Below are 16,829 nucleotides of genomic sequence, written 5' to 3'. Positions count from 1 at the left end.
AGACAAAGAATGCTGTATTGACTATTTAAATTCAACCAATAGAAACTGTCTGAAGTTTCATGGATGTTTTCAGTCAGTGGAACAATGTCTGCACTGTAAATTCAGAAGTTATGTTTGTTTGCCAGTAATGTGAATCCTGGGTAGAGTTAAGGTGGTGTGACAGGATTTAAAGATCTGGGTCAGTTTGCCCTGCAGGGAAACAGATGCTCTCTTCCTGATACTGTGCTGCATAATTGCAACAAATAGTCCACTTCCAAAGGTGAGGGTTCGTTACAAGAACAGAATGGATTTTTCTTTGCTTTGGAGTTGGTGTGGACCTTAACCCCTAACTTTCACTACACAGATTAGTGTCGGTGAAAAGCCGAAATCACTTCACACCAAAGCTAAACCTTTGTCCGTGCACCACGACTGAATTATGTGGAAAAATGGATAATTTTGTGAACGGTAGGGCTGTTTTCTTGGATTAACTAGATGTTGAGTAAAGAATTAAAATTGTATTGCCGATTCTTTGTCAGTCATAAGGTATTTTATATAGAACTGCTCAGCCTGAGAGTTTGAGCCTCTATTATATGAAGCTTGCTTGCACAGAGAATCTCTGAATCTGAATAGAATCCCATCATTTTAACGTCCAGTGAATGAGTAACCTGGTTTGTGAAGTTTAAAAATATTTCGTACCTTTTTGTTTTGATGTAAAACAATTTGAGCATCAACATAAAGATTTGTAGCTTAACCTGGGAGTCGGGTCCCACACCTTGAACGCACCAAAGCCCCAAGTGGTGCGAGACCCTCTCCATAGGCCATCTTTCATTGGTTGCTGTTTCCTCCAGGAATAGTATATCTGCAGCTTGTGCAAATGTTGGGCTGACCCAGCTGCCTGCTGTTTAATTAGTTGCCCAGGTGAAGGGAGCGGTAACTGCATTTGTGTATAATCACATAGGCAGAGCTGTGTTGGTGCTGACCCCTGTGTCCCACACTTCCCATAGTTGACAGTATAGAGGTAATGAAATAAGGGTTAGAAAGGCTTTTAAATCCTGAAGATCTTTGAGAAGATTTTTTTGGGGGTGGCGGGTGGTGGGCAGGGTGCAGTTTTGAAGGCTGGGAATGTAGTATTCTGAACTGCAAGTGGTTAATTAAATTTGCCATTCTATCAGAAAGAGCCTTCTGTTTGTAAAATGCAGCCTGTAAATTTTTGTAGCTTTTTTGGTAACTTTTTCATATTTTGATTGTAAAATTGGATTACTGTATTAGATTTTCCTTTTGTAATGGAACTAATTTCAAAGTTAGCTTTCAGTATATTGTGCTGTGGGCTAAATTACATTTTGGCAAATTGTGCAATGGCAACTAAAGGCGATGAGATGGCAAACTTTTCAAACCTGTCAATTGTTGCGTATCACTTTTTTATAAAAAAATAGGAGCAGGAATAGGCCACTTGGCCCCTCGAGCCTGCTCTGCCGTTCAATAAGATGGGCTCAAAGCCACTTCCCTGCCTGCTCCCCATAACCCTTCACTCCCTTATCTTGCAAAAATCTGTCTATCTCCACCTTAAATGTATTTAATGACACAGCCTCCACGGCTCTCTGGGGCAGAGAAGTACACAGATTTACGTCCCTCAGAAGAAATTCCTCCTCATCTCAGCTCTAAAAGGGCGACCCTTTATTCTGAAACTATGCCCCGAGTTCTAGATTTCCCCACGAGGGGACATATCCTCTCTGCATCTACCTTGTTGAGCCCCCTCAGTATCTTTTATGTTTCAAAGTATTTAGGCAAGTATTACTTAAATAAGTTGTAGAACTGCAAAAGTATAAAACTTTGGATGTTGGAAATCTGAAATATAAACAGAAAATGCTGGAAATACTCAGCAGGTCAGGCAGCATCTGTGGAGAAACATATTTAAAAGTTCTTTATCTGAATGCACGCAGCATTCGTAACAAAATAGACGAGTTGACGGTACAAATAACTACACATGGGTATGATCTGGTGGCCATTACAGAAACATGGCTGCAAGGTGACCATGACTGGGAACTAAACATCCAGGGGTATTTGACAATTAGGAAGGACAGACAGGAAGGAAAAGGAGGTGGGGTGACTATGTTAATAAAGGATGGAATCACTGCAATAGTGAGAAATAATATTGGGTCAAAGGATCAGGATAGTGAAACAGTTTGGGTGGAGATAAGGAATAATAAGGGGAAAAAGTCACTAGTGGGCATAGTCTATAGGTCTCTTAACAGTTGCAACTCTGTTGGTCGGAGTATAAATCAGGAAATAGTTGGGGCTTGTAATAAGGGAACAGCTATAATCATGGGGGATTTTAACTTTCATATTGACTGGACTAATCAAATTGGACAGGGCAGCCTTGAGGAAGAGTTCATAGAGTGCATTAGGGATGGGTTCCTTGAGCAGTATGTAACTGAACCAACCAGGGGGCAGGCAATCTTAGATCTGGTCCTGTGTAATGAGACAGGATTAATAAAAAATGTCCTAGTAAAGGATGCCTTTGAAATGAGTGACCATAACATGGTTGAATTCCGAATTTAGTTGGAGGGTGAGAGTTGGATCTCAAACCAGCGTACTAAGCTTAAATAAAAGAGACCATGAAGGTATGAGAGCAGAGTTAACTAAAGTGGACTGGGCAAATAGATTAAGGTGTAAGACGGTACATGAGCAGTAGTGTACATTCAAGGAGATATTTCACAACTTTCAAGAAAAATATATTCCAGTGCGGAAAAAGGGGCGTAAAAGAAAAGACAGCCATCCGTGGCTAAGTAAAATAATAAAGGATAGTATCCGACTGAAAACAAGGGCATATAAAGTAGCCAAATCTAGTGGGAGGATAGAAGATTGGGAAGCATTTAAAAGCCAGCAAAGAATAACTAAAAGATTAATTAAGAAAGGGAAGATAGATTATGAAAGTAAACTAGCAAAAAATATAAAAACAGATAGCAAGAGTTTCTACAGTTATATAAAAAGAAAAAGGGTGGCTAAAGTGAATGTTGGTTCCTTAGAGGACAAGACCGGGAAATTAGTGGTGGGGAACATGGAGATGGCAAAAACGCTGAACAAATATTTTGTATCAGTCTTTACAGTAGAGGACACTAAAAATATCCCAACACTGGACAAACAGGGGGCTATTGGGGGGGGGGGGGGGGGGGGGGGGGAGAGCTAAACATGATTAAAATCACTAAGGAGGTGGTACTCGGTAAGATAATGGGACTAAAGGCGGATAAATCCCCTGGACCTGATGGCTTACATCCTAGGGTCTTGAGAGAAGTAGCGGTAGGGATTGTGGCTGCATTGGTGGTAATTTTCCAAAACTCCCTGGATTCAGGAAAGGTCCCAGCAGATTGGAAAACTGCTAATGTAACGCCCTTATTTAAAAAGAGAGGCTGACCTAAGGCTGGAAACTATAGACCAGTTAGCCTAACATCTGTGGTTGGTAAAATGTTGGAGTCCATAATTAAGGAAGCAGTAACAGGACATTTGGATAAGCATAATTTAATAGGACAGAGTCAGCATGGTTTTACGAAGGGGGAAGTCATGTTTGACAAATTTGCTCGAATTCTTTGAGGACGTAACAAACGGGGTGGATAAAGGGGAACCAGTGGATGTGGTGTATTTGGACTTCCAAAAGGCATTTGACAAGGTGCCACACAAGATTACTGCACAAGATTAAAAAATCACAGGATTGGGGGCAATATACTGGCATGGGTGGAAGATTGGCTACCTAACAGAAAACAGAGTGGGGATAAATGGTTTATTCTCGGGTTGGCAATCAGTAACTAGTGGTGTTCCGCAGGGCTCAGCGCTGGGACTCCAACTCTTTCCAAATCGTTAATATAGATTGTAGGCAGGGACCGAGTGCAACGTATCCAAGTTTGCCGACGATACAAAGATGGGAGGGAAAGCAATGAGTGAGGAGGACATAAAAAAAACCTGCAAAAGGACATAGACAGGCTAAGTGAGTGGGCAAAAATTTGGCAGATGGAATATAATGTTGGAAAGTGTGAGGTTATGCACTTTGGCAGAAAAAATCAAAGAGCAAGTTATTATCTAAATGGAGAGAAACTGCAAAGTGATACAGTACAAAGGGATCTGGGGGTCCTGGTGCATGAAACACAGAAGGTTAGTATGCAGGTACAGCAGGTGATCAGGAAGGCCAATGGAATCTTGGCTTTTATTGCAAGGGGGATGGAGTATAAAAGCAGGGAAGTCTTGCTGCAGTTATACAAGGTACTGGTGAGGCCACACCTGGAATACTGCGTACAGTTTTGGTTTCCATATTTAAGAAAAGATATACTTGCTCTCGAGGCAGTTCAGAGAAGGTTCACTTGGTTGATTCCGGAGATGAGGGGGTTGACTTGTGAGGAAAGGTTGAGTAGGTTGGGCCTCTACTCATTGGAATTCAGAAGAATGAGAGGCGATCTTATCGAAACATATAAGATTTTGAGGGGGCTTGATCAGGTGGATGCGGTGAGGATGTTTCCACTGATGGGTGAGACTAGAACTAGGGGGCATAATCTTAGAATAAGGGGCTGCCCTTTCAAAACTGAGATGAGGAGAAACTTCTTCACTCAGAGGGTAGTAAATCTATGGAATTTGTTACCTCAGAGAGCTGTGGAAGCTGCGACATTAAATAAATTTAAAACTGAGATCGACAGTTTCCTAGCTGATAAGGGAATAAGGGGTTACGGGGCGAGGGCAGGGAAGTGGACGTGAGTCTAAGTTCGGATCAGCCATGATCCTATTGAATGGCGGAGCAGGCCTGAGGGGCCGTATGGCCTACTCCTGCTCCTGCTTATATGTGAGAGAAACAGAGTTAACGTTTCAGATTGATGACCTGTCGTCAGAAAGGTTTTGATGAAAGGTCATCGACCAGAAATGTTAACTCAGTTGCTCTCTCTCTAATGAACTGCAATCATTCATGTTCATATTTTTCTAGGCCTTTTTGATTCTCACTGTTTAGTTTCGGACCAGATCTATGGTTGCATTCTGTTTGAAATGTTAGTTTTGATGACTAAATGCTGAGTTTTCAAAATTACAGTACAAACTGCTATAGACTGCCAGCTTTTGTTCCATGGAGTTGTTTAAACCAGTGGAAAATTAGGTATCGGCCTTGGTTTATTGCCATCTCTCTCACTTTGAGAATTTAATCTAGACTGACGCTTCAGTGCAATACTGAGGGAATGATGCACTGTCAGGTGCTGTTGTTCAGGTGAGATGCTTAAAGCAAGGTCCTGTCTGCCACCTTGGGTGGACATAAGATCCTATGGAACTATTCAAAGAGGAGCAAGGGCATTCTCCCCGTGTCCCGGCCAACATTTATCCATCAACCAATACCACTAAAACAGATTATCTGATCGTTTGTCTAATTGCTGTTTGTGGGATCTTGCTGTGCACAAATTGGTTGTCCTGTTTTTCTACATTAGAACAGTGACTACAGTTATCTCTCTCCTTTCATCTTGTAAGTGTCATTGTGTGAAAAGCCAAGGGAGAGTGCCAATAGATCTGTTTTACTGAGTGATATCTAATATTTCTGTTAATGAAGACCCTGGAAATGTTCACCCAAAACATACACAGAAATATTTGAAGAGTGCATGTATGCAGCTGTTACTTCCTTCATGAAGCCTAGCTACAGCATCTCAGTATTTCTTGGTTTTGATGCATGTTGGTCATACTTCAGGTGTCATGCATGGAAATTCTTATTGGAATTTATTGCCATCTCTCTCACCGTAGAGTAATATATAATAACACTTAGAAATATGAGACATTTCCTGGCCTCTAATTAACATCAGGATCTGCCAAAGAAGCATTCACCTCTTGCTTTTCACTTGAGTGCAGGATTTAGACTTTTGCCCATTAAGGATCAATAACCGTTGCCCTCCAGAATTATTAAAACTGGCTAATGGCCAGTAACTCCTTGCTCTTTAATGAAGCTAAACTGCCCAGTTTCATCTTTTCTTGAACTTCCTGCCAAAACTTCCTGCGGTTGTCTTGGCCTCTCCCCTTATTCCTCTGGAACTATTTTCTCATTCGAACACCTCTGCCACTTCAAAATCCTTCCTGTCCAACTGCTTCCTCTCTCCTCAAAGCTCCACAGCAACTCAATGCACAAAACTGGAAAAGGCCATTGTGGTCTATATGGCTATTCTCACTCAGAGGTCTCCTCCCTGAACTTTTGTATCCCTTGACGCTTTTAACCTCCATCTAAATTTCTCTTGTCCCATATCCTCATTGCTCCTGTCTTTGTTCAATCTCGTGCTTCCTTCATACCAATGGTCACCCCCTCAAGCTCACCCTTGCCACCTCTTGGAGCTTTTGATCACAGATTAAATGCTATCTCTGACCATGTCCTCCGCTTCACTACCTCTAATTCCAGTAACCTTGCAGACTACCCATACCCTCTGGAACTCCATCCATAAACAACCCCCTGTCCCCACCACTTTTTTTTTTAAGTCTCCTGAAAACTCATCTCTTCAACCAACCTTTTGGTCATCTCTCCTATCTGTCGCACTAAGGCTGTCATTCCTTTCTTCATCTTTGAATTGTCCTGGGACACACACTACAGTAAAGGTGCTTCATAAATGCAGGTTGTTAATGGGGTACATCAGGTTACACATTTGCACCTCACCAACAGAATAATACATTGTGCATTATGTGGTATAATGCTGCTGCTCTTGTAAATCAACTGTGACTTGCTGTATTTTGTCTCTGATAGTTCTAGCTAAATCCTAAATGCATTTTGTCAGAGTTTGCAATATAATTAGAAATAATAAAATTAAGAAATCTCCCTGCTACGTTACTTGACACGTAGCACCCACGGTCACGGGTGCAAGCAGTGAACTGTTATAGTAACCGCATAAGTTTTTGATTGAAAGGGAACATGCCATATAATATGTTCAAAGTGCGTCCATGTGGAGCCTTTCAACATAAAAGTAGCTTATTTTTCCTAGGCTAAACTGATCAGGATCAGTGGCAACGTGGACAAACCCATGTTCCACCACAGTTATGATGTTGTGCCGTGGTGCTGTAAGTTATGCCCCTCAAATAACTGCTTGTATGTTTGTACCTAATCTCGTGTGTTTAAAATGCTTTAATTGTCACCTGCTCAATTCTAAATATGATGTGATTAGTGACTAAGGATATTTTGAGGATGTTCTTTTTAAGTTGGATATTTAAAACTATCTAGTTAACAGTGTAAAAAAACCAAAATATTGTTAGTTTAGCTTTAGGGAATTTATGCATCTCAAGATAGCACTTATAAAATTGAAAGCAGGAGTTCATAAAATAGTTGAATCCTCTGTGTACTGTTGCTGACTGCCCATGGGGTATTTGGTTTAAATCTTACATTTCCTAATCCTTTTGGAGTATAAAAGAGTAGTACTGTAAATGAATGTGTTGGATAGGAAACAGACCATGTTGCATTATTGCAGGGGTTTGTGTTTATTGAAACAAATGAGAACACTGCATGTCTGGTTGAATTGATGCATTTCTTTGCCCTGCAGCTGTAGAGGAAACACAAATGGATAGACTTGTTCTTAAAAACACAGCAGCTTGTTTTTACAACTGAGCCACTGTTCACTGACAAATTTGTTTCAGTTAATGTTTTAGAAGCATTACACAGAATTCAATATTTGAATTTTAAAGAAATACTTTATTGAACTGAATTGTAATCTCTGATTAAGCAAATTACAGATATAGTTCTTCATTGGGTGATTTAGCTGCATGTCCCTGTGCATTTTTAAATTTCTTGTTTTATAACCTTTGTGTGCGTGCGTGTGTGTTCTAACTAGCTTGTATCAAACAACTTGTCTACTGTGGAAAATAGTGGCAAACACAAAAGGCGTGGCTCAGAACTGACCTGGATTTCCAATCTGGAGATTTTCTTTCCTCGGGTGACCTAGAAAGTGCAGTCGGCATTGTCCATCAGAAATCGCCGACGAACTGCATGCACTCTTTTTAGTAAAAGACACCTTGCACAATAAGGTTAAATGTACTCCACGTGTATACTTATTTAACAAATATCTACCATCATTCAGTTTTCACCCGTGATGCACACCATTTTAGAAGGTGACCAATCAGCAGTTATCAAGGAAGTAAAGTACACACTGCAATCAAAAAACATTCGGACACTGCTTTTCGTCTTGCTGTTTTACCAATAAATGCACAAAAGGGTTACTAACAAATGTACTTTAACATTTTTGTACATGTGCATACGCCGTGGGAATGTGAGTATTCCAATCTCGTGCTCAGTGACTGTGTCTAATATATTGGACAACACTGTTGTAGATTATTTTGTCACAAAGGAGATAATTCTATCAAACCAATTTTATAAGTATTCCATACATCCAGACATTTGTAAATGTATGTAGCACAGAACTTTAATTGCACATTAACCATGGTTTGCGAACAGAGGGCAGTTTGAACCTTGCAAGTAGTCTTGAGCACAATACTATGGGCTCTGAGGACCACTGCACCGTGAATATTTAAGTTAGGATATATTATGGACTCTTTTTTTTAAAGTCAGTTTCATGGCTAATTGAAAAATATTGTTTTGCTTTTCAGGTATTATTGGTATTTATAAAATTAGTGGGGAAAATTCAACCCCAAAGAGCCTGATAAATTTGCTCAAAATGATCAAGGGACTGAAACTAAATTTACAGTCAAGCTAATTGACAACCCACAATTATTTAACTAGTTCACAAGCACCACTTTTATTGAATTCATCAGACTCTTGCTTAATCCCAAGAATCTATGTTTATTATTGTGGCTCCAGCTATTCGGATGGGATATTAAAAAGTGTTGCAGATGATGCAAACGGGAGCAGCAGTGATCTTGCTATTAGTAAACATTGTCTTGGCGTGTGGTTTTGACGACCTTAGTTTTTAGGCCCCCTCGCGACTGAGGTCGTCCAAGCCCATCAGTGTGGCAACTGTCAGTGCATGACTGTCCTTGCTCCATATCTAACTGGGAATGAAAGACTGGCATTTGCTGTATTATAAAGAATATTGTCCTCAAAGCAGTACCTAAAGTTGATATCCAAAAATATCAAATTATACAGATTTTGATTCTTTTTCCTATTGAAAATGGAGTCCAGAGCTGTGTGTGCAACACATCCATGACTTCATGCAGAAGCAGTTGTGATTTTTTTTTTAAGAGGATGTTGATGCTTTTCCATTTATATTGTGCAATAAATAGTACAGCACTGAAGGTAATGGTGAAATAATTGCCATGGCATGGTTCTGTAAGTGCCCAGTTTTAAAATTATGAACTGTGGCCATCACTTCTGGCTGCAGAACATCTCTCAATGCAAAAGTCTTTTCTGGTCATAAATGAAAACCCTGTTGCTGATCTATACTAGTTAAATGCTCGTCTGCAGCACCTCTGATGGCTGCAGGTAAACGCCACCTGTTGAGGCGGTTCTTTGTTGCTCTGAAGATATTGCCTTATTTAATTTACAGTGCTGCTGCTAAATCCATGGCTTCTGCCAGTAATAGTTCTCTAATGTAAAAGGCACAACATTTCCCAAATTGGGATTGGGTAATTTGTAAGAGGAAAGTCAAGATTGGGCATTTTTGGAACCAAAATCCATTATAGCATGGAGTCTAGGAGAATCTATAACTAAGCCTCCGAGGTACATCAAATAACCTACATAGAATTTACAGCACAGAAGCAGGCCATTCAACCCACCTGTCTATACTGGTATTTATACTCCACACAAGCTTCGTCTCACTCTAATCACCTCTTCCCACCCTGGCCCTCATTCCTCTATTTCTTTCTCCCTCAGGTAAGCATCAAGCTTCCCCTTAAATGCATCAATGCAGTCTGCTTCAACCACTCCACGTGGCAGCGAGTTCCACATTCTCACCACTCTTTTTAAAATAACTTCCTCCTTTTGATCTGTTGGCAGCTATCTTTTATTTATGTCCCCTTGTTCCTGACTGGTGTCGGTACCTTTCTACCTAGACACAATTTAGGACTCAGAACTCAGAGATTCAAACATGAAGTGCTTTATTGGAAGGAAAGGAAGTTCTGGAAAGTTCCGAACAAAGAGAGCTAAACTTAACCGAGAACACCCAACCATTTATCTCCTGTGACAGCGCCACCACAGGTGGGAGGAGAACACACAATACATAACATTTCCTCCCCTCTTAAATGGAAGGTCCACATTATTCCTCAACAGGTAAGTTACTTTCAGTGCACTCAATGAACCTAGGGTAGAGGTAGACTGCCTCAACCCCTGACTTTACCCTGGGGTTTATTCTGCCCCAGTCTTGTGGGTAAATCACTAAGCCTACAGATCCAAGCGTCTTGGAGGCCGCCGCTCTGACAGGATACCGGCGGTCATCGCTGGCTTCCACAGCAGCAGGCATTGACACAGGCCTGGATGGAGAAGGTGCCTGTGTCAGTTGAAAGTCAGGAGTTTGCACAGGTGGAACAGTCTCTTTGACTTCCTGTGTTGGAGAAGAGCACTGTGGCAAAGGATGCTGGTTTGCGGTATCATCCGGAAACAGTTCAAGCCAACCAGCCGTTGGAGCCTCTGTGGCTGTCTCTGCTCCTAGCAACAGTTGATCTGTGTGTCTTCTCCAGACGACGTCCTCAGCAGTCTCAACCGTGTAAGACACAGGGCCCGTCTGCGCGATCACCGTAGCAGGAACCCATTTCGGTCCAGTGTTGTAGTTTCGAGCAAGGACGTGCTCTCCAGGGTGAAACTGTCTCTCCTTGGCTCTTTTCTCTCTCTTTTCAACTTGAGCTTGTTGTTGACAATGGACAACCTGTTCTGCCCTGGGAGGTTTGAGTAAGTAAAAACTTGTCCGCAACTGCCTCTTCATCATGAGCGAAGCGGGGGAAGTTTTGGTTGTGGCATGCGGCTCGTTCTTGTAGGACAACAGGAAGCTGTTCAGACGTTGGTGGATTGAGCCCTGACCTTGCGATGCCTTCAAGGCGTGCTTCAAAGTTTGCACAAACCTTTCTGCCTGGCCGTTAGTAGAGGGATGATAGGGCGCAGACCCGATGTGTTGGACACCATTCACATGCAGGAAGGTTGCAAACTCCTGTGATACAAATTGTGGACCGTTGTCACTTACGAGTTGTTCCGGTGAGCCATAACGGCTGAACATCTCACCAAGTTTCTCAATTGTTTTCTCTGCCGTGGTAGACCTTATCTCCGCGACCCTACGAGCGTCCACAACCACCATAAACATCATCTCTTCGAAAGGACCGGCGAAGTCCACATGTACTCGCTGCCACACTTCTACAGGCCGATCCCAGGGGTGTAGGGTTGCCAGCTGTGGAACATTCCGGACCCTTTGACATGGGGAACATGTTTTGGCTTTCTCCTCAATATTCCCATCGAGACCTGGCCACCCGAAGTAGCTTCTTGCCATTTCCTTCATCCGAACCATCCCACTGTGACCTGTGTGAAGTTGTTGCAGTATAGGTTCCCTCAGAGGTGGCGGAATGATGACACGGCGTCCCCAAAGAAGACAACCTGCCTGGACGGAGAGCTCATTTCTTTTTGAAACGTAAGGTTTCAAACTAGGAGAATCTCCTATAGCTCTCCCTCGAATGACATCGTCCATTACCTCAGACAGGACTGGATCGTTGCGGGTGTACCTTCGCACCTGAACTGCAGTGACAGGTGCTCCCTCCACTTGTCTAAAGTAGAAGATGTCTATCTGACGAGGCTCTAGGGGAGTAACAGGCAAGGGTAGCCTCGAGAGACCGTCTGCGTTGCCGTGCAAGTCTGATTTGCGATATTTGATGTCGTATGTGTGTCCTGACAACAGTAAAGTCCACCTTTGCATCCTGCTTGCAGCGAGAGACGGAATTCCGGTGTGGGGCCCGAAGATTGAAGTCAATGGACGGTGGTCCGTCAGGAGTGTGAACCTTCTCCCAAACAGGTACTGATGAAATTTTCGAATTCCAAAAATGATTCCCAAGGCCTCGCGCTCGATTTGCGCATAGTTACTCTTGGCCTTGTTCAAGGTGCGTGATGCGAAGGCGATAAGTTTCTCTTCACCCGAAGGCATGATGTGGGGATATGACTGCTCCCACACCATATGGTGATGCATCACATGCTAGCTGCACGGGTAAGATGCTTTAGCATTTTGTTGCAGACAGTGTCTGAAACAAGGGACACAGCCGCGCCTGTGTCCACCTCCATCCGCACTGATTGTCCCTCCACCAGTGGTGACACCCAGTAGCCATTTGAATCGCCTGCAACCGTCAGTATGTGCACCTCTTCCTCCTCAGAGGTGTCGCTCTCCTTTGTTTTGCTTGTTCCATCATACTGCACTGAATGAACACTCTTTTTCCTCTTGTCCAAATACAGACATTTTGCTTCTATGCTTCCCAGCTCTGTCTGTTCTTTTTTTACCTCCTACAGGCGCGTTCAATGTGACCCTTTTTGCCACAATTTCGGCATTCCAGCGCTGTACACCAGCAGTCATTGGCGTGATGGCCCGTTTTCCCACAACGGTAACGTGCCGTTCCGCGCACCTTTAGGCTCAGACGACACCTTGTGAACTCTCCCTGTTGAACTCCACTGGTGAGCCTCCTTTTCCGCCATCTCCATGGAGACACTAACTTCAATGGCCTTTTCAAGAGTAAGGTTGTCCTCAGTAAGAAGGCGCTTCTGTGTGGCTGCATTTTGCAGACCACACACAAGTCTGTCTCTAATGGTGTCCTTCAGCACCTCCTTGAACTGGCAGTGTTCCGACAACCTTTTTAAAGCAGCAATAAACATCGTCACTGATTTCCCCCTCCTTGATTCCGTTTGGTTATTGCTGAGAGATTTAGATTTCAGAGGTTTTGGTGAAAAATGTGCTCCAAGAATTTCCACTAGTTGCTTATGTTTTAGTTCCTGGCTTATCTGGCTGCACGAGGCTGCAAAGTAAATTGAATGTCTTCGGCCCGATTACACTCAAAGGTAGGCACGACCGTTTCATTTGCCACCGCATTCGCCAATACAAAATAGTCAAAACGTTCCGTATATGCGCTCCATTGCTCCACATTTTCATCAAAATCACCGATGTTTCCTAATATAGTAGCCATCTCATGTTTCAAATTAAATTTTCTGTCTAATCGCTGCACCTGTAACATACGCAGATTCATCCGCTCCTCGTTGCCACTTGTTGTGTCGGTACCTTTCTACCTAGACACAATTTAGGACTCAGAACTCAGAGATTCAAACATGAAGTGCTTTATTGGAAGGAAAGGAAGTTCTGGAAAGTTCCGAACAAAGAGAGCTAAACTTAACCGAGAACACCCAACCATTTATCTCCTGTGACAGCGCCACCACAGGTGGGAGGAGAACACTCAATAGAACACACAATACATAACACTGACGACTTGCTCACAAGTGGAAAGTTTCTCCACATCCACCCTATTGAACCCCTTCATAATTTTAAAGATCTGTATCAGATCTCCTCAGTCTTTCATTTTCCAGAGAAAAGAGCCCCAGCCTATTGGATCTTTCCTGATAATTGCATCCTCTCAATTCTGCTAACATCCTGGTAAATCTTTTCTGCACTTTCTCCGGTACTTCATGGAGACAAGAACTGCACACAGTACTCCCAAGTGTGATCTAACCAAGGCTTTATATAAATTTAATATTGTCTCCCTACTTTTGTACTGTATTCTTCTAGAAATTAACTTCGGTACTTTGTTTGCACTCTTTGCCTCATCAACTTGTGTTGCTACTTTTTGTGATTTATGAATCTGTATTCCCAGATCTTCTCTTTTACTCCATTTAGTTTCTTGCCGTTAAAAGGAATGTGATCTTGTTATTCCTTTTGCCAAAATGAACTGCCTCACACTAAAGTCCTATTTCCAATAAGGATTGGTAATGCATAGGCCTGTGAACTTCGAATGCTGCTATGTTTGTGAAAGATCATATTGCACTGCTTGCAGATGAAAATTATGGATCCAATGGACCATAAGAATAGGGGTTATTGTGTGCTAAAAGGCCACTCCTGAAATATTTGTCTTTTGTTTATATGGTGGAATAGAGCTGCAAGCTTATTAGTTATAAGCCATTTATCTGAACAGTTTGCAAAACAATTCTGTTCAAATTAGGATAACTAATGTACTGCATTAAGAATAGTTAATTCGGCATGGGAACAGATATGCAGTACAGTGAAATCATATAGAGGATATGCTGGGATAGTATTGTAACTAGGATTTCAGTGAAGTGTGAGAGGTGTATGAAATTTCCATACAATTTTTACTTGCACTGTGGAAAAGCATCCAGTAGTGCAGTCATAGATTTTGTTTTTCCAAATGTTGGTTATGATTCCTTGGGTGTTGGTGACTGCCTTATATCTTTCTTTTAGAGGCTGTATTTCATGTGAGTCTGAACAGCAAGTGTCCATGGACTATTTGCTTGTGGGACCTCTGAGAACACACCTGCCTGTTTTCAGGAAGGGGTTGGAGTTAACTTTTATTTTATTCCTTCCCCAGTATCCATTCCATTTTAGTGGCTTTGCTTGAACTAAATTAACAAATATTTGCATGGATTTGACATTCAGTTTGTTATTTTGAAGGAATAAGGGAAATTTATATAACTATAAATTGTTCTCAAAATATATTCTACAAAAAAATGCATGTTTCAATTGCTCTAATAAATCTTAACCTTGTACTTTAGGATATAAGTATCTTTTAAAAATCTGTTTTAGGAATTCTCATCATAACTACAAAAATGCCTAGATGGTAGAATAGGGAATAGTGAGCCACTTCTAGAACAGGGACATTGGTTTTTCTGCTGTAGCCATTAGCTGGTCCTTTTGAGCAGCCGGTGTGAAAATGTTTTAAAAATACAAGTATTTCAAGTGCTGAACTATAACTGGAGATTTCTGACTTATTTGCAGATCAGTTAATTTTATTTTAGTGGACTGTTTGCTAAAGAGGTTACTGGAAGACTTGTCTGCTCACATCTAGTACAACTTGTATAAATAGTTCGAGGAAATCTAATTAATCTGCATCCTATTGTATAATTGGTAGTTCACACTTTTTATGTACTTCAGAATAGTTTATCCATTAGCAGGTTAATTCTACTGAAATGGGTTTTATAAAAATTTTAGGATAAAATGGAAACCTGATGTAAATTTAAACTTTTTAGAATTTTCATAAGTTTTTACTTTTGCCCTTTTACAAATGTGTTGTAAACATTTTTTTAAAAACTGATGCAGTGGAGTAGCAGCACATGGTTCTTTATCTCTGGCTGGGTCTGAATTCAGTATAATGGTTGGCAGAATGTGGGTTTTCAGCCTAAATGTAATGGTCCCAAATGAAATGAGTATGGACAGTTTCAACCAACTGATAACGGGTGTGCAACCACTGCACAAAACTACACGTGAATTGGCAACTTCCGATCGGGCCATTAGTGTACCAATTTGGATGCGCTATATCATCTTCGGAGTGTTTGGTGCAACTGGAAAGAGGTTCCATTTCCTATCCTTGACATCCCTACCTTAATCAGACCTGCCAAAAAGGCATTTGTCATTTGCTGAAGCAGGGCTGTTGGAGCATATACTAGGCAGTGGAAAAGCTCTGGCTTGCCCATTGATTGCCCAGTAAAGGCTTTCTAGCTCTTCTAAATTCTCGGCACTTGCGAAATCAATTTAATTGCCTTGTTACCATCATCGTCTTCATGTGTTATGCTGTCCAATATTTTGAGGAAGAGCTTGTAGATTAGCTCTAGACAAAGAATGAGGGATTGTATAGGGCCTTCAAAATAGTGGGTGGAAAAGTGATTTCAGAAAAAATAAAATCAAGAGTTTAAATGATATGCAGTGGTTCAGTGCTGCTAAATATTTGGTTCTTTTCTCAGGATCTCTCCAGTTTGCTTGTTCTCATTTGCAACATTGATCATAAATGTGTATCTTGTCGAATATGCTTGGCTCCAGTTGATTTTGTAATTAGGGTGGAAGAAACTACCTCAAATTTTGTCAAATCATTTTAAATTGAGGAGAGGAACTTTGAACCAGATGCACATCACATGATTCAAACTCTGCTGCAGTCTTCCTTGGTATTCTGATATTCAGTAATCTTGTGACTGGCTTTTCATGCATTTGTATTGCAAAATTCTCAACATAGCATGTATTTCTGCAAGGTTTTCTTTGCATTTTGTGCTTTAGATCCTGTGACTGGGGGCTGAGTTAGAGTATTTACTCTAATGGATAAAATACAAGATCTGGGTAAATATATTTTTGCTGTAGCTAGGAAGCGTATTATTTGCTAATGTTTTACCTATGTTCTAACCTGCAGCTAATGTCTCTGCCATGATCAAGCTGTTGTCTAGCTGAACTGAAACAGCACTAGTTTGTTCTGTTTTCTGTTTTTACTTCTAGAGTGTTTACTGTTTAAACTTTATAGTGTTATACAACTTGGTGTTGTTGCCTTTGTCAGCCTTGTTTTTAATGGGGAAAACACTCCTTTTGGCTCCTGTTTGCTGGTATAAATGGCATGGACAATTCTGCATCAGTGGGTAAACTCTACTAAAACAAACACAAAAATGGGGGCTTACCATTCATTTTCTTGGTGAAACTTGGATTCTACTAGTAAAAATGCTAGCACATTCACAATGAGGCTTGGTTATATGTGTGGGTGCTTGAGCTCAAGCTGAATTGTAAAAATTTAAGTTTTTTTGTTTTGAACTGACAACTTGAACAAGAATATTGTACAATAATGTTTTAAGAATATTGCCTACAGTGTAATTTGTTCTTTCAACTTTTTTCTCTCAGTGGAAGTTATAATTAAAAGAAATATTCTGTGCACCATAGGGCGGCCAATGTTCAGATGTGTTGGGAGTACCAGTATATGTGAACCGT

The 16,829-nt window shown here is 41.3% G+C and overlaps 1 protein-coding gene across 1 annotated transcript in view; it reads left to right on the top strand.

The window, feature by feature from the left end:
- Nucleotides 1-16,829, top strand: part of map3k1 (mitogen-activated protein kinase kinase kinase 1, E3 ubiquitin protein ligase) — a 124,418-nt gene that overhangs the window by 15,860 nt on the left and 91,729 nt on the right. The window lies entirely within an intron of this gene.

This window comes from Somniosus microcephalus, chromosome 2, assembly GCF_052327205.1.
Source record: "Somniosus microcephalus isolate GS21.2 chromosome 2, FLI_Smic_1.0, whole genome shotgun sequence".
Classification (NCBI taxonomy): domain Eukaryota; kingdom Metazoa; phylum Chordata; class Chondrichthyes; order Squaliformes; family Somniosidae; genus Somniosus; species Somniosus microcephalus.
This window is presented reverse-complemented; position numbering and strand designations above follow the sequence as displayed.